The sequence below is a fragment of the Magnolia sinica genome, chromosome 12 (genome assembly GCF_029962835.1).
Source record: "Magnolia sinica isolate HGM2019 chromosome 12, MsV1, whole genome shotgun sequence".
NCBI lineage: Eukaryota > Viridiplantae > Streptophyta > Magnoliopsida > Magnoliales > Magnoliaceae > Magnolia > Magnolia sinica.
The window spans coordinates 62,383,529-62,410,206 of NC_080584.1; the positions used below are offsets into that span (position 1 = coordinate 62,383,529).

The 26,678-nt window shown below is 38.4% G+C and overlaps 1 protein-coding gene across 4 annotated transcripts in view; it reads left to right on the top strand.

Annotated features, from left to right (window-relative positions):
* The window catches only part of LOC131221490 (receptor-like protein 56), a 106,773-nt gene that overhangs the window by 77,488 nt on the left and 2,607 nt on the right, over nucleotides 1-26,678 (top strand). The gene's annotated exons all lie outside the window — the stretch shown is intronic.

A 26,678-nucleotide genomic window follows, 5' to 3' on the forward strand; every position in this document is an offset into this window, starting at 1 on the left:
CTTTCACATGATTACTTCTTCGGTGTTCACTCAAGTAATGACACAACACGGATTGATACGCGCCAAATATTATTATCAAGAAATTTTCTCCACACATATATGCATGTCTTTGAATACACCATGTGGATATGTATTGATCACACATAACTCCCCCTACTAGTTCTCAATGGGAATGGCGATAATGGAGATGAACAATGGTGGGCCCTAAGAATGTTTTAACATTGAGAATCATTGTCCCCATTTCTATTTGTGGTGTGGTCCACTTGAGCTTTCAATATGACTAATTTTTGGGATCGTGATCTAAAATGATCTCTGAAAATGGATGAATAGTGTGCATATAATAATACATCGTTGCGGGTCCCATGTTACTTTGATCTCCTTTGCACCATTCATACAACTCAGAGTTGGAGGACCGTCAGCACTAGTCTTCGCACCACACGTACCCACACCAGCCGGGTCGGTGGTGTGTGGTACACCAACCAATCTGCGGAAATGGATTGGTTATTCCCCTTGCCACTAGCTAATGGTCAGTGCTTTGTGGGCCCCACCATGATGTAAGTGTCTCATCCATGCCGTCCATCTATTTTTTGAGATCATTTTATGGTATGAGACCAAAAATGAGGTATATCCCAATCTCCATTAAAAACTTCTTGGGGGCATAAAAGTTTTGAATTGTGATCTTTGTTGTTTTCCATTCATATGGGTCTGTATGACCTAATCAACAGATTCGATGTCAAATAAATAGTATAGTGGACCTTACGAGGATTTTAAGGGTGGATATCCATTCACTATTGTTTTCCCGTTGTGTGGTCCACCTGAGATTTATATCCCTCTCATTTTTGGGATCAAACTCTAAAATGATATGTAAAAATGGATGAACGGAATGGATGAAACACATACATCATGGTGGGGCCCATAAAGCACTGAACACCAGCCACAGTGCTACTAGAAGGGGAGTAGCCAATCTGTTTCCATCATCCACTTCCACTCATACCAGTAAAATGGGGATGCAGATTTACTTGGAAAGCATTTCAAAGGAAGTTCCTACGCTGGAAACTTAGGTGTAGGGCTGTACATCGAGCCGAGTCGAGTTGAGTTGAATCGAGGTGGGCCAAGCTTGGCTTGACTCATTCGTGCTCTCCTCGAGTTCGAGCTCGAGCTCGGCCTCGATCTTACCATTAGAGCTTAACTTTTTTTCCAAAAATTTTGAGTCGAGATCGAGGCGAGCTAGTGGATCGAGCCAAGGCAAGCTTACCTCGAGTCGAATTGAGCCTGCTCCCAACCTGACCCAACTCGCACCCTACTCAACCCAACAACCTGACCCAATCGACACCCGACTCAACCTAGCCACCCGACCTGATTGACCTAACCCCCACCGACCCAACTCCCAAATCAAATATTCAATTAATAATAATAATAATAATAATAATAATAATATATAAAATATTTAAATTTTTTTATTTATAAATATACTATAATATATATATATATATATATATTTGAGTCGAGCCGAGCTCGAGCTCGAGATTCGTGCCGAGCCGAGCCAAGTTCGAGTCGAGTCTAGTCAAGATCCACTATGATTGAACTCGGCTTGTTTTCAAAACGCGCTGAGTCATTTGAAGCTCGCCTCACCTTGAGTCATCGTTCCAGCCGAGTCAAGTCGAGCTAGATCGAGCCCAGCCAAGCGAGCTTTATGAGCTAGCTTGGCTCGTGTACAACCCTACTTAGGTGGGGCTTTCCCGATATTTATTAGAAATCCCCACCATGCATCATATTTGTGAGCTCATTTTAGGACTTGAGAGAAAAATTGAGTAGGATCCAACACTCATATGGATCTCACTGATCCATGCTGTTCATAACGTCATTCGTATAGTGATAAAATGAGAAAACAAATATTATACTAATTTAAAACTTCTGTGGCTCCACGAATATTTCAACTGTGGACGTTCAATCCTCTCGTTTTCAGCTCACTTGAGTATCGGATCTGTCTCATTTTTAGCCCACTGTCTTAAAATGAGCTTTTAAAAAAATAATAATAATAAAAATAGTCAGGGTGGATTTCTCATAAACATCACGGGAGCCTCACCATCTATTTTTGTAGATCATTTCATGGTCTGAAAACAAAAAAATGATGTATATCCAAATTTCAAGTGGAACACATTACAGAAACAGTGTTGAATGAACGTCGACCAGAAAAAACTTTTTGAGGCATAAAAGTTTTGGATCAAGCTGATCTTTGTTTTTTCCCTTCATCTCAGACTGTATGACCTAATCAATAGATTAGATGTCAAATAAACAGTACAGTGGACCTTAGGAGGATTTTAATGATGGATATCCAATATCATTGTTTTCTTGTGGTGTGGTCCACTTGAGATTTATATCCCTCTCCTTTTCGGGATCAGGCATTAAAATAATCTGTAAAATTGGATGAACAGAATGGATGAAACATATACCCATAGTAGCTAATCCGTTTCCAGTGAAAAGATGAACCGCCCATTGCTAACGCACTTTGGCGTACACGTGGTTAGTTGGCCGACACTATCTTTGCGGCAGGGCATGATGAGAACTAGGCTGACCGAACAAGAAGCTTCCAGCGGGACATCATCCAGCCATCACATGGGATGTGGGATGGGGAGAGAGAAAAGGCATCTGAAGCAAACGGATTGGCTACTCCCCATGCCACGAGCCAATGGCTGATGGTCAATGCCCTGTGGGTCTCATAATGATGTATGTGTTTCATCTATTCCGTTCATCCATTTTTACAGATAATTTTATGCCTTGGTATAAAAATGAGATGGATATATATCTTAGGTGGACCACACCACAGGAAAACAATAGTGATTGGACATCCACAATTAAAATCCTCCTAAGGCCCACTATACTGTTTATTTGACAAATCTGTTGATTAGGTCATACAGACCCAGATGAAGTGAAAAAACAAAGATCAGCTTGATCCAAAACTTTTATTGCCCCCAGAAAGTTTTTAATGGTTGACGTTCATTCAACGCTGTTTCCTGTAATGCGGTCCACTTAAGATTTAGATATACCTCTTTTTTTGTCTCATACATAAAATAATCTAGAAAATTAGATGGACGGAATGGATGAAACACATACATCATGGTGGGGCCCACAGAGCACTGACCATCAGCCATTGGCCGGTGGCGGGGGATGTAGCCAATGGTGGGACATCCTGTCATTGACGTTGACTCCTGTTGCGTTATTACCCCGTGCAAGGGAGCGGATTAGCTGTTACCGGGCAACACGTTAGTAGGTGTTATCCTAACCGAGTGGGCCACTTGATGTATTTGTTGTATATCCACGGCAACACGTTTCATCTCATTTTATTTGTTATATATACACGCCACACGTTGTTTCATCTCATTTTGGGACGTATCCCAAACTTAAGAAGATGCGAATCTCAGGTGGGCCATATCACCAGAAACCGTGATGAATGACCATTGAAAATTTTTTAGGAGTAACAAAAGTTTTCAATAAAGTTAATCTTTCAGATCAATCTTCTTGACATTATCAACAGGTTGGATTGCAGATAAACATTAGGAAAAACTTAGGATGGACCTTTGAATTTTTAATTGTGAGGAACTAAATCACCACTGTTTCCTGTTGTGTGGTCCGCCTGAGATTCATAAAAGCATATGGACTATCTAACCAACTGAGTTGGAGAAAAGGATGGACAGCGTGGATATGTAATGCATCATCAAGGTAGGCCCCATATTAAGGGTAACACCTAATCTACTGCCATGCATAAAACACTCTAGTCTGAGGTGCGAGAAACAGTCCTTGACGTTGACTCCAGATGTCGTGGGGGACTGACTAAAACACCCAAGTCTTCCGGGGCCCATTAGGTTGAATTTGTGAAATCCACTGTCTATCAGGTTCTATCCTCAATTAAACCCCAGGCCAAAATTATTAATTAGATCCACGGCTGGGATGGGTCATACATACCACATGGATCCATGGGGATGCGATGCCAAACATAGGGTTGTGTGTAGGGCCACTCTGGTGTGTATTTTTCACCAAACCTATTAATCAGGTGTAACTTACCATGACCAAGAGGAGATACAAAAGTCATTAGGCCAGTACACCATGTAAACTTATTGGTCTGAGAGTAGGTTTACATTGCTCCTATCGTTGTGGCCCATGATATGAATTTTTAATCAGGCTTATTTTCCATATATACCTGGAATGGATTTCATATATACAAAGTGGAGGTCCCCCAGTGATTAGTTATTTATTGGTGGGTCCCATCATTAGCCACCAACCCTTTTGCTGGGTCCCATCATTCGTGACCGACTTTACAACTTCATGCTAGCAACCTTCGAACAAATTGGTACATGGATTGATAAATAGAATGAATTTGTCAAGGGATAAAATGGATGATGGACTGAATGAAGCCAGCCAGCCTCCAAGATTAGATGACCCGGCCCATCCTTATTATCTTTGTCATTTTTTCTGCAGAATATACCAACTTTTCCAGGCCCTCGAGTGGTAGGATTGGCTCATTTTTGGGGTAATCCTTCTTGCTTGCGGAAGGCACATGAGTTCACCCATCTCCATTAGCTAGAGATGAGCCCACTCATACAATATTAAGGATAGATGAATCAGTGTACATGTTCCCGGCTCAAGGACACTACAATTACGCTTTAGATGCAGAAAACACCATGGAAAAGAAGCACTTCAAATATCTCCCATGTGGGAATACTTCAGTACTTAGAATCATTGACCTGTTTTTCTTGCAATATGTGAAAGAAAACCTACTACATTTGATTGATTTAAAAAATGGATCATCTCCTGATCATCTACATATGAACCATTGATTGAAAGTATAGCATCTTGTAATTTTAAATATTTTGGGTGAAGTCCCCTAGTCAAGTCATGGTTTGACTCACCAAACCATGGCCCACCATTAAGAAATCATCTGCACCATGACATGGACATGCAGTTTGGTCAAAAGGACCTTGCGATTCTTCCTGAACGACAAGGGCCGGCCGTCATCTTTGCAATTTAAGAAATTTTTTTTCTTGGACTGCCGTCATCTCTGAAATTTAAGGAATTTAAGCAATTGGCTGCAGGTGACTCTCTTCAGACAGATTCTCCCTTGCATACCAGCACATCCTCCGGGCGCGACTTGGGTGCGACCCGGGACCAGCCATGTGGGTGAGGCCTTGACTCTAGGGGCCCACCTTGATTTATGCACAGCATTTCCACACCGCTCATCTGTTTTTCCAGCTTATTTTAGTCATGTTCCCAGTACAGAAATATATGGAAATTTCAGGTGGACCACGCCACAGGAAACATTGGTTTTTAAAATTTTAATACCTTTCGCGGGTTATAAAAGTTTTGGATTAAGCTGGAATTTGGTTTTTCTTTTCATATAGGTTTGTGCAACTTATTAACGGGTTTGATGGTAAATAATCATTACGGTCGATGGTAGGAAGTTTTTAGTGGTGGGCATTCAATTGACTATCGTTTCCTGTGGTGTGATCCATCCAAAAATTTTATCTACTTCATTTTTAGGGACCATGTCCTAAAATAAGCTGAAAAACAGATGGACGGTGTGGATATATAATGTATACTTCAAGGTGGGCCCTATGGTCATAGTCACACCCACATCTAGAGTTATCAACGAGCGGGAGCCGGGGTCAGTTGTCATAGGATAATCAAAATTTAGATTTTGCGGGTCCAACACATTGATAGCCTTACCGACGTGGTTCGAGGTCAAATCCAAGCCGCGGTCAACATTCGTACTCTGCTCTTTTGTAAATTGCACCAAAGCTGACATAAAGAGGCATTGATTGGGTCAATTGCCTTGTTCGTGTGAAATCCTCTACATTCATCATTTGCAAGATATTATAGTAACACTTCATATCCGAAATCAGGCTCATCTAATTCAATTGGGCCACACAATAGGAAATAACACGATAGAACGTGTACTGTTAAAACTTTCTTGGGATCCATTAAATTCTTGGGCAAGCAGGTATTTGGTTTTTTCCTTCATTCATGTACTCACCTTATGAGTGAGTTGGATGTCACGTGAACATTACAAGCCATTGGATGATTTCAATAGTAGAAGTGTCTCTTCACTCGTTTGCCCATGGTTTGGTACACTTAGTTCTGAAACCGGTATGATTTACGGATGGATGTACCGGCTAAAATGGACGGATTGAATGCCATGTGTTGCTGTAACACGGGAAGCGAATTGGATACCACCTCCGGTCCTACGTTTAAGCGTACAACCAGATATGTGCAGGGCCCACCGTGATGTAATTGTTTATCCACGCTGTCCATACCTATTCTCAGACCATGTCAAGGTATGGCCCACAAATGAGGCAGATCCAAAGCGCCGGTGGACCATACAAAATATGACTCTTGCATTTAATGCAACTTTGGTTTAAGGCTCTGCACATTTAATGTAACCAAACTTACTATTTGGTGTGGTCCAGTAGAGGTTGGATCTGCTTATTTTTGGTCCCACACCTTAGCCTGATCTGAAAACAAGGGGATGGACGGCGTGGATAAATAGATACATCACGGTGGGCCTACACATATCTGGTCGGACGGTTTAAGGCCGGTCGGACACAATTCGCTTCCGCGCTGGGAAGAATCGCAGTATCGTGAGTGTTTTATTGCGATAGTGCATAACACACCGAGGTCAGTGTTGCGTTGATGTGATGTGGTAAAATTTCGTGGGCCCTGTCATGATCCATGTGTTATATCCACGGTCCATTCATTTTTAAATATCAATTTTAGGAAACAAATCCAAAATTGAGCCAGATTCAAACCTTAAGTGGAGGAAATAGTGGGAATTTAACACCTACCACTGAAGACTTTATGCGGGCCAGAGAAGTTTTGGTCACGTTGGCATTTGTAACTTCCCTTCGTCCAGGCATGTTTGTCCTTACGCTCAGGATTTCGTAGCTTGAGTTTAGTACTTTTTTTCGAAATCTTAAGTGTTAACTTTTAAAGATAAGTCATGTTTCATGATAAATTTTTATTTCTTTTATTAGTAACCAACTTGACAGAAGGAAACAAATCATACCTAAAGAAAATGTTTGAATATAAATATCAAATGTACAGATGGTTTGCCCAAAGGGCTTATACAAATCAATGGCTCAAATATAAAAAATGTAACAACATAATAACGAAAAATAATAAGAAATCTAAAATCAATAGTCGTAAGCTCATCCGGCTCTTCATGCTCCATATACAATGTAGACATATATGTCATTTGCATAACCCGCACTAACTGAATATGTTTTAATAGCATCAATAGATATCCTAATGAAGTATACCCTTAAAGATTGCCCAGCTTCACAATAGGTAAGAATATAATTCAAATAAACTCAGGATAATACAATATCCAACGTAAACTTCACTTTTAAAAATACAATAATAAACTATTTATATTTCATAAGTGAAATATAAAAGAATATTACCTGTAATTCAGGAATAAGATACAACTCACATTTTCGAGTAACAATTTAAGAAAACATAATATCTAAATTACAATTCACCACTCACAAGTATAACACCAACCAATACATCCAAACCACAATTCAAGCTATCACATAAGGAGATGCACTCCACTATTCACTAATATAATCCAAATCACCACAATATTCAATCGCTAATTTAATCTTGATTAATACATGAATGTATGAATGCAATCAACCTGGGGATACACATTCAGCTGAACAAATTAATGAACCTTTTAGACAAATGACCCTTCTATGCAAGAGAATGAGTCTTTCAGACAGTCGACCCATTCAAAATGTAAAATGGTTGTTCGAACCGTCAACCAGGTACTCGATAACGCTCATGTACCATGTATGCATGATTAACTCAACTCTTATTAGTTCATTTTACAAATAGCACATCAGAGATGCTCAAAGGTCACTATGGGGACACGCGTAACCTAGCATAGGCCAATAGCTCCAGCATAGTATCTTATACCATCATCCCCGGCTCACAAGATTTAAACAAGTAAGATTCTAACACACACAAATGATTATAAACAGTGTTGGTAAAATAAATTATTCAAGGAATTCCATTACAAAAAAAAAAAAAAAAAAAACCTTTACAACTAGTAGCCATTGATGATTTAACATGTAAACATTATCATCACAAGTCCAGATATAGTTCCAACAAAGAGTCCTCCCAACAAGCCACATTGGTACCAAGTCCTTTGAGGACATAATAAAATAATATAATCCATACGTTATCTTGGCACAAATAATTTATGAGATGGTAAGTTTATGACCAAATATTATTTAATTCATTCACAACTAACCACTAATTCGAAGAACCTATAATGTACATATCCATTAAGTTATATTCCAACTACAACTCCTTAACATAACCAAATGTCAAATTAAACCACAATCAATTCAATATACATTATCTAGTAAATACACATGTAAGTACTGATCGAAACTAAACTAGAGTAAATAATTTCACAATCAAATAAATCATAACTCTTTATAATTAATCTAGAATGTTAATATCTACAAATCAAGAAACATACTCATATAGTTCATAATTATAAGATAATGTGCATATATAAATGCGAATCATCTTAAAAGAAAGATTAACAATTCATATCTCAACTAATTATTCGATAATACACGTAAATTAGTCATAAATAATATTAGGCAAATAAATCAATATTTTTAATATAATTTGTAACCATTTGACACTGATTTAATATAATTAAAATTAGGATTGGAAATGAAAAATGCTAATCAGATCGAGCATGTGGGATAAATCAACAATACCTGTGCGTTTTGTATCACACAAGTGGGATCGAAGATATATCATCGGATATATCGTCCGATATTATTGTTATTCAAAATACTAGGTACACACACACCCCATTGTTAACAACACCCCATTGTTAGTCACACCCTACTCTTGGAATCGGTGCCAAGATCTTAATGTTGAAACGAGGTTATTTTCACTCAGTCTACTACTTGAGCTATGGATCGATGTGTTTTGGCACCTAATTTCCTTTAGTCGAAGGCATACAAACTTTAATTTTTTACCAGTTATGTAAATTCGAACAACCTTAATTGTCACGCACTCCACATGTTAAAAAATGCAACTTAGTGTTGAAACAGAGTTACTTTCACTCAGTCTACCATTTGAGCTATGGATTAGTGTGTTTTGCCACCTAGTTTCCTCTAGTCGAAGGTACACAAACTTTAATTTTCCTCCAACAAACTGAATCAATGATCAGTCATTCATATAGTATATCTTATCACGCACTCTACATGTTCAAAAATCCAACTCAAAGTTTCCTTAAACAAAATAATCCATATTGATCCCTACTACACAACCCACGATGATATAAAAGATGAAGGCACACAAATTTTCGTTTGCTGCCTATTATATGATTTCAACAACCTGAATCAACAATCTAGTCATTTACATAACATATCTTAGCACCCACTCTACATGTGTAAAGATCCAAATCCATGTTGGCTTGAATAGAATTGTCTTAGTTTATCTTTAATGTATCATCAACAATAATATTAAATATCCACTCATTGAAAGGATTCAATGGCACCACTTCATTAGAAGCACTTTGAACATATTTTTCTCTTCAATGATAACGAAAGGAGTTTTGTTGTCTATATCACTAGCTTACCCATAATGTAAATTGCCTATTACAATATTATTTCCCACACTGATAGGATGTACTCTACAATTTTATCTAAGTCACCATCTTTTTCACAATGAAAATAATTCTTCTTCTTTGGTCAGTTATCATGTATCTTCTTATCTCAATATTAATGAGGTTTTTCTAATCTCCCCTCCTTTTTAAGCCTTTCTCTCATAGCTTGGATTATAGTTTGATCAATACTTCCTTTTGCATATTTCAAGTACAAGCATCCTCCTTTTCATCGATCTTTATGTTAGTCATCTTAGTAATCACCATATCATAACTAATTAATAGACTTTCAACCTCATCTACAAAAACATGTCACTTACCTTGTAATGCATTTATGCATGCCTTGTGCTCAAGGGATAAATTGTCATCAAATGATCTTTATAGCTCGGACTCTAATGTGATTTTTTGGGATATAATTATAACATTTTTACAAGGAGTTTTTCATCCGAAAAAAACTCTTTAAATTGAGAGGTCAACCAATTTCTTTTTATAAGAGTTGTAACCTATATGTCTTCTTCACTAAGAAAACTTAGTGAATGCATCATGTTAAACTTTGTGCAGCCCATTTGACCATTATCAACATTATATATTGTATTAGATTAAGATTTTCAATGTTTGAGTTTATAGTAATTGATGTGATCTTTTAATGATAATGTATACATATACATATTTAGATTGGCATTCACAATGAGGTGTGACCAACATTTATCAAATAAAAACTTGGTTTGCTTCTTGCATATTGTAAACCATTGTATATATATGAATAATAGGAATAATGCATATTGAAATGCATGTACATATAAAATATACATCCACTCTAATTTATGAGACAATCAGGATTAGTTCTTACATAGGTTAACATGATTAGCTTCACACCGTATAAAATTGTGTAAACTTATATATTGCTATGAGGATGGATTGTTGGATGGTTGAGCAGATCTCGTGTGAGAATCGCATAGACAATAAATGTTTGATCATTCACGATGTATGAATTAAGCCACACATGTTGTGAAGCCAACTACCGACATGTGACATATCTATTCCAGTCCAATTGTTGTGCGAGTATACTAGTCTTGTACATGACTTTTGTGTCCTTATTACTCTAAGTTACATAATAAGGTCGCAATGAAATGACATCACTTTTAATGTGTATTCTTTAAGGCCATGCACATATATTTAGCTAGGTTAAAATCACATTGGAAAAGACCCAAATCAACATTGGGTCATAAAGATTGGTTATAAAAAGATTATAGATGATCAAACCATGGCGATGATGTAACGAGATTTATCTAAAGTGTCAGATTAAATGAACAATCAACTTTTATTGTGAATTGTTAAGAAAAAATATTTATAGATTATTATATTAATATTTTTATGGAGTTTGATCGATTAAGTTTGCCAAGATAAAAATCTTTTTAATTTAAAAGAGTAGATAAGCATACATCATGATTGGAGCATTGGGATTTGTGCACATGTATAAATGGAACCCAATATAAGTGATTGCGTGTGATCAAATCAACCATTTACTACAAGCAATTGGAATTGGGATGGATTATTTCTAGTCAACTTTTGAATTTGGTATGATATCATCTCCTAGCGAGGATTAGAGTCTTCATTGTCTCATACTAGATCTATTTAATTGGAAGGTGAATATTGAGTTTCCTAAATAGGATGGGCGTAGTAATTTGGTACACATTATTATCACAAAATTTAAATTTTTTTATGTTAGTCTCTCTCTCTCTCTCTCTCTCTCTCTCTCTCTCTCTCTCTCTCTCTCAAGCTCTGGTGTGGAATCTGAGAGCAACAGTGATCCTTTTATAGACAAGAGAGAGAGACTTCCAACGGTTGGAAAAATGGTTCTCTTGTAACGGTTGTGATCGGAAAACGACCGTGCACGGGGCCCCTCTGGCCCTAGGGATGGACTCTTGACGCCCTAGCCTACTAGAAAAGTAGATTTCTAAGTCTGGTGGGGCCCATCTCGTGATCACGTTCAGGTGGGTTTTCGAAGAAGACGAAGCGGCTTTTAATGGAAAACCGTAGTGCCATGTATTTCACCATGATCTGGTCCGTTTGAGCGGACCAAATCGAACTTCTAATTAACATGGGGTCCTCTTTTTGGGCCCCAAATGTCAGTTTCAAATCATCCTACGAGAATCTCCATTTTTTTTTAGATGATACGCTTCTCATCTCCTCCTCATCTCGTCCAGAATCAGTGGCCGAGATGGCGCCATGTGGCCCCAAGAATGGCTAGAAATGAGCTAGCACTCCCTTACCAAAGAGAAAACCTGCTCTTTGCTTTTCCATGGGCAGGCCTTGCTTGGCTATTTCTGGAAAAGAGAGCATGGCTCTCCCTGACAATGGACGGTTGGGATGGCTTGATCAGGACGGTCATGGGCCACCCATGCGGTCCCAAGTGGGTCCCACCTTGCGGGCATCCGCTACGTGCAAGACTTTGGACGGTTGTAACTTATCTTCCACGTTCCTTTACGTGGGCTTAAAGTCCTCCTAAGGCCCACTGTACTGTTTATTTTCTCAGTGCATTTCAAAGATTTCCTATACAAAACTCCTACATGTCTCAATGTAAAATTTCTCCTAAAATCTCCAAGTTCACGTGGTGTTGCCCACCTAGGCTTTGAATCATGAAGAATTTTGTATTTTCTTTTCATCTTACCGAGTTGCACCTAATTAATGTTTTTGACTAAAGATACATGCCGTGGTACCCTCATACACAAACTTATCATTGCCATCCCATCCCCATTGTTCCATTGTTTTTGGCCTGACATCATAGCAGCACGAGGATAACTTGATTGAGGGAGTAGATGTTCCATATAAATAAAACATGGTAGACAGCACAAAGATCTGCAACTACGTCTGCTCTTTCAGCCATTTTATTTTATTTATACACTGCAAAAATGTATGTATGCAAAAATGGAGTTCAAATTTAATAATTGAAATTTGATTTGATTGTGCATCCAAACACACTCAACAGTGCCATTTTGAATTCAGGTGGAGATGGCAAGGTATGTTTGCAACACTAAGATTGCATTTGGAGCACTTATTATTGAACTGCAATTATTAGTCAAATGAGGTGGAAATTACCAAATTGAAAACCTGTTGGCTTTCTTAACCAATGAGTCCTGAATTGTAATTCTGACAAGTTAAAGGTGGACTTGACAAAACAAGCCAGCAATTAAAAAATGATAATAATAATAATAATTAAGTTGATTATGATTGGCTTTCTTAACCAATGAGTCCTGAATTGTAATTCTCACAATTTCAAGCTGGACTTGAGAAAACAAGCCAACAATTTAATTGAGTTGATGATGAGGATTGGAAAAACCAAAAACAAAGTTGTTGGATTTGTGGCCTTTTCCCACATAAATACAGGGAAACATTTTTAACCTCTACAATTCAATCTGTTTCATGCTGAGAACAAGGTCTAAAGCAACATATTGGAAATAAAGGCCCCTTGTAAGTGTTTATCCTTGGCATTCGAGGAAATAATTTTATTTTATTTTTCATGAATGATAAAGAATGGTTGGGATTTTCCCCTATTCTAAGCAGAGGCCCTAAATGCAGGACGTTATCTATATGCAGGTTTCAATAGATGGTCGAGATTGAGCAAGCTAGAGCACCTTGACCTGAGCTCTAACTCATTCAATGAAACCATCTTACCGTATTTGGGCACACTCTCATCCCTCAAGAGCCTTGATCTAGAAATGAATCATCTGGAAGGATGCTTCCCGTCAAAAGGTAAGTTGATTAGCTATAAAGAAATTAAGCCAAGATTAATAATATTAATTTAGATAATATTTTGAACTTTATTTAGTAGTCATGCCTCACTTCTCCAAATTCCTACTCTGATGTTATATTTTTTTTTTAATTGTTTAAATCTTGATAGAATTGGCCAACTTGAGCAAACTGGAGGTTTTGGATTTGGGATACAATTGACTCAATGGTTCCCTATTTCTGCAAGGTAAGAGCACTTGGATCTTTTCTAATAAATGTTATAGTTGAGTGTCTTTCACATGCACCACAAAACGGCATTTGAAATTTCACAATCTGAGATGCTTTTCATGACATTATTCTTGCCACCACTAGTAGGAAAATATATTATATCTTTGTGTGATAATAATCTTTAACTTTGAAAATGATGATTGTACCTTTCCACGGAGGATTTTGATAATAATTTACCCTCCTAGGGATGATTTTTGCTCTCGTTATCCTTAATGAAGAGGTGCTAAAGCAGGACACGAGGTGCGTGCAACCTTCTTACATGTTTCTTGTGTAATCCAAAATTCTGTGGGGCCCACCACATGTCAGTATGGAATCCACTCCCTTGGCTGTGAGCCCAAATGTGAGAGATGCCACAAGAAATGCTGGGGATTTAACACCCACTGTCAACTTCCTTGGGGCCATAGAAGTTTTGGATCGGAATGATATTTTTGTTTTTCCTACATCCTAATGGGAGTTGCCTTAAGAACGGGTTGGATGGAATATAAGGATCAGCATGAGCCTCAACAAGGTTTTAATGGTCGGTGTTTCCATTCCCAATCCATGAAAACTTGAATTTTGGATCTGCCACATTTTTGGAATCACATCTTAAACAGACTTTGTGAAACTGATGGGCGGAGTGGATGTGAGATGGACAACATGGTGGGCCGTACAGAGGTTTAGACTGCACAGGCTCTCTGGAAAGGATTGGCCAACACTCATCTCCGTCAAAGCAGGGCAGCTGTGCCCTCGCTGGCGTGCTCGGATATACCTTGCCTTGTAACCTTTATCAGATGGGAGGCGGATTTCTTGTGAAAGCTTTCACAGGAAGTTCCTGCTCAAAGGATTCCGGGGTGGGCCCACTATGATATTTGTGAGAAATCGAACTCGTACATCCGTTTTTTCGATCTTATTTTAGGACATGTGAGAAAAAATAAGGTGGATCCAAAACTCAAATGGGCCACGAGAGATGAAAAAATGGAAATTTAGTTTTCACTGTTGAAATATTTATATGGCCACAAAGTTTTGTATCGGTCTAAGTTGTCAGTGTTTTCACTTCATCCTGGTAAAAATGACCTTATAAACGGTTTGGATGGCATATAAACATCAAGGTGGAGCCTAGAAAGGTATCAACGGTGGGAATTCCTTTCCCCACTGTTTCATCTTGTATGGCCCAGTTGAGTTTTGGATCCTCCTAATTTTTGGTCACATGTCTTAAAATGATCTCTAAAAATGAAGGGACGGGTTAGATTTATCATAAACATCACAATGGACCCGACCTTGCATCCAGCGCAAGAACTTCCTGCCAAAGCCATTAGCAGGAAATCCCCGTCCTATCAGAGGGAGCGCAGGAGGGCGCGGATTTCCTTTAGCCGAAAGTACCTATGGTATGCTAGGTGGGGCCCACTGTAACGTTTTAGAGAAATTCATCCCGTTCATCTATTTTGCTAGCTTATTTTAGGACATATGACAAATACGAGGCGGATCCAAAACTCAAGTAGGGCCACACTAGAGAAACATAGGGAAACAAATGACTACCATTGAAACATTATTGAGCTCTACCTTGATGTTTCTGTTCCATCCAAACCGTTCATGAGGTCATTACCACTGGTATGAAGTGGAAACGCAAAAGCGCTAACCTAATACAAACTTTTGTGGTCATACAAATATTTCAATGGTGGTCATTATATCCCCATGTTTCTTCTCGTGTAGCCAACTTAAGTTTTGGACCCGCTTCATTTTTTGTTAAATGTATTAAAATGATATTAAAAAACTGATGGACAGGATGGATTTCTCACAAACATCACGGTGGTCCCACCTAGAATCCCATCCCTGGCCCTTTCGTTTCTGCCAAAGCCTTCGAGGAAACCCGCCACTTACACCCGCACGCGGATTGCGTCTTACTCCATCCGGGCAGGGCTTTGTGGGGCCCACCGTGATGTAAGTGTTTTATCCACGCCGTTAATCGCTTTTCTCGAACCATTTTAAGGTATGATCCTAAAAATGAAGCAGGTCCATAGATCCAGTGGACCACACCAAAGGAAGCTGTGGTGATAATGACACCCACTGTTGAAACCTTTCTAAGGGCCACCGTAATGTTTTTTTACCATCAAACTATTCATAAGGTCATGTAGACGTGGATGAAGTGAAAAAACAAATATCAGCTTGATCCGAAACTTCTCCAGCTCCCAAGAAGTTTTTAATGGTGGACGTTCAATCCCCACTTTGTGGTCTACTTAAGCCCTTCACCTCCCTCTTTTTTGGTTCATACCTTCAAATGATCTTAGAAAAATGATGAACGGCATGGATAAAACACTTACGTCATGGTGGGCCCCACAGAGCCCTGCCCAGATGGATTACCATATGGGCGGGGGTAAGACGCAATCCGCGTCCCTTACACCCAAGTTCTATGGCATTCATCGTAACATATGTGTTATATCCACTTCATCCGTACATTTCACTGATTCATTTTACATTTCACTGATTCATTTTAGGACATGGATATCTAAAATTCAAGTAGGCCACGCCTCACAAAATAGTGGGGAAGGAAATGCCAACCATTGAAACCTTCTTGGGCTCACCATAGTTTTTACATACCATCAACCTAGTCCGATCAGGATGTAAAAAGAATACAGAATGTTAGGTGATTCCGATTAGGATGTAGAAAGAATACAGAATGTCAGTCTGATCCAGAACTTCTATGACACCTAAAAAAATAAGGCTTCAACAGTGTGTATTTCTATCTTCATTATATCATGAGGTGTGGCTTACCTGAGCTTTGGATCTTCCTGGTATTTGGGCTCATGTCTTAAAATGAGCTATCAAAATGGATGAGTGTGTGTGTGTGTATATCATGATGAGCCTCACTTAGAGTTACAAGGGATTCCTACATGGCTATGTTATAAAGACTAATAATGAGAGCTAGACAACACGTGTCCATTTGGAATTGTTAGTAACCCCGGTTTCACTCAAGGTAAGAAACAGCAAGTTCTATGTGGTCCACCATATTTTTTTATGTAAATCCTCTACTTCCACTAGGTGAGTTCTTTATTTTCGCTGTACATGTAAAAGATTTGCTGAACAAAACTCCTTTGGGTCTCAAAAATGGTTTTTGTAAATTTTGTGTCTTTTCTTCATCTTTGTGAGTTACACCTATTAATGTTTTTAATTAAAGATAAATGCCATGATAACACCGTAAGATCTCCAGGTTTTAGGAGATCTGTTGGTTGTCATCATCCCCATTGTTCCCCGTTGTATGGCCCATCAAAGTTGTGTTTCTGCAGATTTTTTGCCTTGAGGTCCTAACATTAAGGATAACCTGATAAGAGTAGAGATTCCATATAAAACTTGAAAAGCCCCACAGGATTTTAGATTGCCCTCCGAATTTGTAGCCATGTGAATCTCCTATTTCCTGTGGGTTCACTGTGACATCTCAATAACATCCACTACGTCATTCTGCTTTGCTTTTTCATATTCACATGGTATGGTCCACCCTGAGATTAGGATCTACCTAATTTTTGGGTTCATGGCCTAAAAGGAGTTGTCAAAATGGACGGACCACACCAATATACAATGCATACATAATAATCGACCATACCAATATACAATACATACATCATGTGGTGTGGCCCATGAGTTCTTGATATGCTATTGTGGTCCTGCAAAACTGATTGACTCGAGTGGATTTGTGATGGAAATCTCTAAAGGCCCCACATCATTTCCAACCACATGACCTTCTTGTGCTACGTTAACAGGCCGTCCATGTCGGGCAAAGAAAGGGAAGCTGTGCTTTTAACATGAAATGTATATGGTGCTTTGTGGGACCCACTATGATGTATGTGTTTAATCCACACCATCTATCCATTTTTAGATAATTTTAGGACATGATCCTAAATATGAAGCAGATCTAAGATTTAGTTGGACCACACCATAGGAGACAATAGATGCTCACCGTTAAAAACTTCTTGTGGGCTACAAGAGTTTTGAATCAATCTTATATCTATGTTTTTTCCCCTTCTTTTATGTTCGTGTAACCTAATCAACATGTTTCTGGAAAATAAACATTTTGGTGGGCATTAAGGTGGTCCCTAGGAAGTTTATAATGATCGCTCTTTAATTACTACTGCTTTCTAAGGTCCACTTGAGATTTGCATCTACCTTATTTTTGGGATCATTCCATAAATTGATCCAGAAAAATGAATGGACTATATGAATAGATCATGGTGGGTCCCACAGAAAATGGACAAGTGACCAAGCCTATGTTACCATGCAATCGGGTACACCGAATTTTTTTTTCCTTTTTTAGATTTTTTTATTTATAATATTTATAATAACACATGTTTACATCTAAGTACTTATTTAATTCTTATTAACTAACTTCATTACTTAGTGGGCATTTTTGTTATTTTAAGAAAGCTGCAATCACCAACATAAGGTACCCGTTTGACAACAACTTGATAATTGATGAGGTATTACTTTAAAAAGGGTACTCAAATGTAAATATTACATTAATGAGATATTATTTTGCTAAATTTTCTTTCCAAAGCCGGTCAAAAATCAGTTTTAACTTTTACTTGAGAAAACGCTACCTCAAAATGGCCTTTTTATCCTTGTCAAGGACAGGTGTTACGCCGGGAAGCAAATCGGATGTTGCCCGGGTTTTACCCCGGAGTGCGTTGGCCCACTTTGATATATATTCATGCCATCCATCAGTTTTCTAATTCATTTTAAAGCATGATTGCAAAACTAAAGTAGATCCAAATCTCAAATGGACCACATGGGAAATAGTTTTCATTGACCATTAAAAACTTCTCGTGGGCCATGAAATTTGGGAGCAAGATGATATATTTGTGTTTTCCTTTCATCCAAGTCTGTGTGACTTTGTCAACAGGTCTGATGTCAAATAAACGTGACAGTTGGCTGTTAGAATTTTTATTGGTGAGTGTTCAATAACCACTCTTCTCTGTGGTGTAGTTCACTTGATTTTTTTTTTGATTTTTTTTTTATGATACTGTCTTAAAATGAGCTGGAAAATTCCATGGTGGGCATTCATATACAAAACATACGTTAAGGTCCCTCCCAAAGTCTAAGAAACCCACACTAGGTAACACACAACAACACTAGTAGTTGTTTCGTAAGAGTGGTAATGTATGTGTTGTATATCTACACCATCCATCAGTTTTTCCAGCTCATTTTAGAGCACAGTCCCAAAACTGATATCTACAGTAAAGGAAACGGTGATCATTTTGACCATTAAAAACTTCTTGTGGACCATGAAAGTTTTGGATCAAGCTAATATTTGTGTTTTCACTTCATCTAAGTTTGGTGTGGCGTGTTTGGATGGAAAATAAACTTGACTGTAGCCCCTCAAATTCGAAGGGATATTTTTTTCCTCATTTCCTGAGATCAACAAGCAAAATAGATTCGAAGAGTGAATGTCATTGAGATGTCATAGTAGGCCCTAGTTTTGATGCACTAGCAGTGCCATAAGAATCAGTAAATAGGACATTCAATGAAGGGAAAACATGAATATGATCAGCTTGATCCAAAACTCTTGTGGGTCCCAAGAAGTATGTAATGGTGGGCGTTCAATCACCACTATTTCCTAGGGTGTGGTCTACTTGAGATTTAAACATGCATCATTTTGCGCTCATAACATTAAATGACCTAGCAAAATGGATGGATGAGGTGGATAAAACATGTGCATCATGGTGGGATCCACAGTACAATGGTAGTAGATCATGCTCCCAGTGGAACTATCGATAGGCAATACGCATGCGTGGAAGAAAGATTTGGTACTCTAGTAGAGTATATTAGACTATGCACATGCATTTAGAGTTTACATGCAAGAAATGTACTAATTTAAAACAAATTGCACAATTATTGGTTTCAGTTGAGATGTGTTATGAACCTAATATTACTCTTATTATATAATCTTCCTAATGGAATGATGAAAATCTATTAAATAAATTTCTTTTTTTCAGTTAGCTTGTTAGTAACATCCACTGTCAATACACACTCCACTGTTAGCCACCCCCACTAGGGAATTGATACCAAGACCTCAGTGTTGAAACGGTATATTCACTCAATCTACCACTTGAGCTAATTAAAAATGAAAAATATTCAATGATCTCATTTTAGTAAGCATCCACGAATGGAAGCTTAGGATTATACAAAGAATCTGACTTTTGCACTGTGAGTTTGGGACAATGGCTTCTACAGTCTAATTAGCTTAATTTACGCTAATCAGTTCAATGTAAACATGCAATTTCTAAGGGACGAGACGACTTTCTTTAACTGAGTTTCACATTGGGCCACCATATTCTCTATGTCAAATCCACTCCATCCATTCGGATTGTCCCATAGTGTTAGGCAAAAAATAAGCTCAATCCACAACCTAGGTGGGCTAGACAACAAGAAACCTTGGGGACAAGATGAACATGGGTTTGTCTAGTATATTCCATTTAACCCGTTCATTAGATTCCCCTTAAAGGAATATTTCCATATTACAAAGGAAATGTTAATTGTTAATTCCATACATCCTATGTCTGGACAGATAGGCACCACATGATACTAAAATAATTTCTAAAAAGAATTTTATTTTGCCAAATATATGATTCGAAAACAAACTTCAATTCTTTTGAGAAATGTTGTTGATAAGCAAACATAGAAATAATATTTCTTTTCCCACACTTTCTTGAAATCTAAGTTTTCCGAAAAATACAATTTTCTTTTCCATGCCTTTCATCTAAAGGCTTTATATATATATATATATATATATATATATATATAGAGAGAGAGAGAGAGAGAGAGAGAGAGAGAGAGAGAGAGAGGGCATGCTCACCCATGCACCTACGCACGTGTGCACCTTTGCACACGTGTCATAGGTGTCGAATCCGAACGGTTCATAAGATGCGGAATCCCATGAAACCTTAGAGGGTAAATTTTCACCCTGATCTAAGATTCTGGTGGGCCATAGGAAAGAGAAATTCAAATCAAGGGAAGAAAATATTTTCATTTTTCATGGCCCACCGAAGTTTTGGGTCAAAGTAAAAATTTGTACCAAGGGGTGTCTTGAGGTTCTGCTTCATGTGGACCGTTCAGATTTTCAAGACTCATCAGATATGATGAGTTCTCAAAAAAGTTGGTATAGTACGTACAACTGGTTCGCAGGTGAACGTTTCCGTGTGTGTGTGTGTGAATATCAAAAGGACATTTCATATATGATAGAGTAAGGAAATTTACAAGTATGGCAGGGTCTGTGAATAAAAAAGGAGAAACAAACCCAGAAGGGAAAAGAACGAAAAAAGACAGCAAAAAAAGATAGAAACGGACTAGCGTTCTCTGATGTATACTAGACCAAGCTTGTCTAGGAAAAGCCTGCCTTTTCATCTAGAGGCTGCTGCTTAATAGAACATATCTTTTTGTTATTTTCAGCTAAAGGTCTAACCTTTTAATATAAGGTTTATAAAGCTCAGGTTTGACTATGAAAAAAAGTGCATGGAAGTGCTCATTGTTTGTGTTGAAGGCTCGGTCGGTTATGGTGTTGCCTCTTGTTATTGGTCCATGCCATTTCTCATGAAGTCACTTAGTAAAAAAAATAAAAGGAATTTTATGAAATAGTGTCTTCCTTTTATATAATCGTATCTCATTAACATGACATTTACATCTTAATACATTTTTTTAATCAAGTTTTCACTATGCTACCTCGTTAGTTAAGTTATTGTCAAACTGATACCTTCCCTTTTCTCTAAAGTTAGTTGAAAGAATATTTTTCCCAAAAATGATAAAAATGACCACCAATCAATGAGATTGCTTCATAAGAATTAAATGAGTACCTACTTGTAAGTAGGTGTTATTAAAAAAAATATTCTTAAAAAGGAAAAAATCTTTGCAGATGTCCTATGGGAGATACATGATGTATCGACAAAGTCCATCCATTTTTCTAAATCATTTTAGGGCATGAGCCCAGAAATGAGGCGGATCCAAATCTCAGGTGGGCCGCGCCATTGAAAACAGTATGATTCAATGGCCACCACTTAAAATTTTCTAGTGCCCGCCTTAAAGCCCATGATAATGTTTATTTCCCATACAACATGTTGATTATGTTACAATGACCTGGATGAAGGCAAAAGACAAATATCAGCTTTATCCAAAACTTTTATATCCCATAAGAAGTTTTTAATGGTAGGCGTTCATGGCCACTATTTGTGGTGTGGTACAATTAAGATTTTGATCTACCTCGGTTTTTGCCAGAAAATGATCTGTAAAAATGCATAGATAATGTGGATTAAACACATACGATATGGTAGAGCCCACAGACCACCTTATGCAATCCAGTTGAAGGTACAGCTTTGGTATCTTTTCCCCATGCGGAATGCCTGTGAGAAGTTTATGTGGTACGGAAATGATGTGGGGCCGCAGAAATTCCCTACCATTTTTTAAGATCACATACAAGTACAGGAGTCTAAAGATGGGGGCAGATCGAAAATTCATGTAGACCACATCACATTAAAGGATGGGAATGTAAATGAAGGCTGTTGAAACCTTCTTAGAGCCGAGCATGAGTTTATTAGTTATCCAAACGGTTCATAGGGTTATTATTACTCAGAAAAATTGTAGGCACAAATATCATCCTGATACAAAACTTCTGTGGCCCTCATGAACTTTCCATTGGCGACATCCAATTCCTACTTTTTCAGATGGTGCGGTCCATATAAAATTTGGATCTCACTGATTTTCAGATTCTTGTTCTTTCGTGCTCTTGAAAAATTGATGGACGGAGTAGATTTGTTATGAAAATCTTTATAGACCCCACACAGCTTTAAACTAGAGGAAGACCAGGGAACTCAGGCAACCTGATACAAAATCTTTAATAACATGATTAATGAAGTACCTTAATGAAAATTTAATTAAAAAGGTGCTGGGATGTAAATAGAATACCAATGAGGTACTATTTTTTTGAAAATTTTAAAAATAAAACTGCTTAGGTATTTACATACATTTTGGTGATATAGGTATTTCTTCATTCCCTGCCGCGCATTTCTCTTTTTTGTTTTTTTTTTTTTGTTGTGTTTTTTTGTTCTTTTGTTTTTTTTTCAGTTAGTACACACCCATGTCGGTACACACACTCCATGTTAGCCACCCCCACTAGGGATCGATAGCATGACCTCAAGTGTTGAAACCAGGTATCTCCACTCGGTCTGCCAGTTGGGCTATGGATTTAGGTGTGCCGCGCATTTCTCTCATTGGTAGAAACCGACCTATTGATGTGGCACTTCTGTGGGCCCACCATGATACATGTGTTATATACATGCCATCAATCTAATTTGCAAGATCTTTTTGGGTAATGAACCCTAAAGCCAAGTAGATCCAAAGTTCAAGTGGACCACATCATAGAAATCAAGGGGATAGTGATGCCCACCATTGAAACCTTCCAAGGGCCCACCGTGATGTTTATTAGTCCCAAAGACACGGATGAAGGTAAAACGTAAATATCAACTTCATACGAAACTTTTTCAGTTTTTTAGTGGTTTGGTCCACTCGGACCTGGGTATCCTTCAAATTTTGAGATTGATGCCCAAAATTAAGTTAGACGAAATGGATGGATGGTGATAATAAAGTCACATTTACTGTAGTGGGTCCCACAATGTCCTTTCCCCCAAGAAGGGTCCCGCAATGTCCTTCATCACCAAAACAAATACGCGGGTCAACAGCCAGCTAACTAGGGTCAAATCACTGTGGCCCACCATAATGTACGTGTTCTATCCCCTCTGTCCATTCACTTTTCTAGCTCATTTTAGGACGTGAGTTTATGATGTAGATCCAAAGCTCAAGTGGACCGTACCACATAAAAAGTGGAGGATTGAACTCTTACCGTTGAAATCTTCTTGGGTGCCATGGAAGCTTGGAATCAAGCTGATATTTGTGCTTTCCTTCATCAAGGTTTATCTGACCTGTTAGATGGCAATCGAATAAACATTAGTCGCCCGAGGAAGTTTTTAACTGTGGGAGTTCAATCACCACTGTTTGGAGCTGATGTGGTCCACTTGAGATTTAGATCTATCTCATTTTTGGGCTCATGCCCTAAAACGAACTGCCAAAATGGATGGCATGCATGGATAAAACTAGAGGTGGGCATCAAGTTCGACCAGATTGGTTCAACTCGACTCAATACGAAACTTTCAATGCTCCAACGGAACTTGATCCGATCCGGGCCGAGTTCGAGTCCTTTGACTCAATCCGATTCGTCATATTGCTGGCCTGACCCGAACCAATTAAGTCCAACTCGGTCAGGGAAACCGAGTCGAATCAGGTTGGATACGGTTTGGATCGAATCCTCTGTTTCAATGGTAGACGTTCAACCCCACTGTTATTTGCATTGTGGTCCACTTGATCTTTAGATCCGTCTTGTTTTTCGACTCAAGCCTTAAGACGAGCCCACCAAATGGATGGACGGTTTGGATATAACAAGAACATGGTGGTGGGCCTCACTAGGGGTTAAAAGAGATTCCTCTACCTCTATGTTACGAAGGCTCAGAGACAAGTTGTGTCCAGTTGAAATCGTTGGTAACCCCTGCCTCACTCAGGGAAAAAAACAACAAGCTCTGTGTAGCCAACCATGCTTTAAAAATAAAGGAAGAGGATTGGCTGGTGTACCACACGCCACCTATCTGGCTGTTGTGTGACGTCATCAAGTTCTGTGGGTCCCAGCATGTATGTGTTATATCTAAACTGTCAGTCCATTTCGTGAGCTCATCATAAGGCTTTATCGGAAAAATATGAGATATCCAAAGATCAAGTGGACCTAATGTAGAGTGGGTCACGGACACTTTCATGTCCAAGATGGATCAGAGAAGGCCCGATCAAAGGCAAAGGTCATCAAGATCATCAGAACCTTAAAATAGGCATATCTCACAAACCGGAATGAGCTACTCGACGTACTAAATATGATTTTAGGGTAGGACGAGCTACTTTAGCCAACCAACTCGGCTATGTCGAGATGCCCACGCCTAATTTGCGAGATTCCATCAGATCGACTGTCAAATTTCATGTTTATTTCCATTTTTACTATTTATAGTAAGTTTTAATTTGATTATAACTCTTCATCCGTTAGGCTTTAGGAGTTGTGTCCAACATTAAAAATGCTTAGAATAATTAGGAGAATAATGTGGTTAAGCAACATAGGACACTTACTATAAAAGTAAATTTACTATTTATATTAAGTTACGAATTTTAAAGAGTTTTAGTTATAGTTTGCTTCTTATTTCTCTGTCATTGCTTCGTATCCCTATTTAAAAGGTTGTGAACTCGTTTATTTAAATCAATTAATCAAATTTTGAATTTATTAGAATTTATTTCTATTTTCTTGCTTTCTTTTCTCGTGGATTCGAGAAGTCTCCATGAGGAGTCCATAGAAGCTCCGTGGGTTCGGACTAGTTATCCTTGAGGAAGACGGTGATCGACCTCATCACGTTCATCCTTGCATCAGGACCACAGTACAAAAATAAGTGGGGGATTGAACATCTACTAGTGAAACCCTTTTAGGGTTACGGAAGTTTTGGATCAATATGATATTTGTTTTCCCTCTTCATCCAGGTTTGTGTGACCTTATGAACGGATTAGATGGAAAAATAAACAGTAAATGGTGGGTCTACCAATGTTTTAACAGTGAAAATCATTTTCCCTACTGCTATTTGTGAGCTATTTATGATGTGGCCAACTTGAGATTTGGATATGACTCATTTTTAGTATCATGCTCTAAAATGATCTCTTCAAATGGATATATCATTGTGGGCCCCTGTAACTTTGATCTCCTTTGAACCGTTTTTACAACTCAAAGCTTGAGGACCGTCGCCACTCATCTTCGCATGACACGTACCCACACCAGCCAGGTTGGTGGTGTGTGGTACACCAGCCAATCAGCTTTCATATGTATATAAAAGATTTTTCCAAACAAAACTCCTTTAGGCCTAAAAAAAAAATGGTTAATGTACCGTTTCTCCTAAAACCTATGAAGTACAGACGGTGTTGCATGCCTGCTTAAGTTTTGAATCACAGAGAATTTTGTGTCTTCTTCTTGGTGAGTTACACCTATTAAGGTGTTTGATTAAAGATACTGACCCATAGACAAATTTATGAAGTAGAGTTTTGGCCTGCGGTCCTGTGGAATGGCCCATCCCCATTGTTCCATGTGGAATGGCCCACCAAAGTTGTCCATCTAGCTGATATTTTGGCCTGAGGTCCTAGCATCAATGATAACCTGATCAATGAAGTAAAGTTTCCATATAAATCTTGAAAGTCCCCGTAAGATTCTGGTTTGACGTCCAAATTCGAAGAAATACGAAACTCCTTTTCCTACTTCATATGACACCGTCCGTGTGACAAAACTCTGGGCCATTATATCTTGCCAGCTGATCTTAGGACATGAGGGCAAAATTAGGCAGATCCAAAACTTAAGTGGGCCACACCACCAGAAATTCCCACCATGATCAAATGTTCAATGTTTTGGATCAGTCGCACACTGTACAATGGGCCACACATGCATTTAAATTCATATGGCGCCATGTGCACTGTGGGACCCACATGCATGATCAGATGGTAAGTAGATCAGATCATTGACTGGATCATTAAACCGTAGGTCCATGGCGTGAAATGTTTACAGCCCCATATACATGCACTACCAGCCCATTTGTCTCTAAATATGGATGGTTGAAATAAAATCGTCTGGATCACTAATCAACGGGGCCTATGGTGCGGAGCATTTTAGTGCCTTGTTTTCATAGATGGATCTATATTGCTTTGTTATTATAGTAAAACTAAATGATTAGAATTACTGTCCAACTAATCGATCCAAAGGATCCAAAATACATGGCAACCATGAAAAAAAACCACGCCCATCCATGTTGCAAGTGAGCCATCTCATTCATACGTTTGGTCATGAGGCACTTTTTGTTTTAAAGCATCACTTTCATCCATGGGTGGGGAAATGGATGGC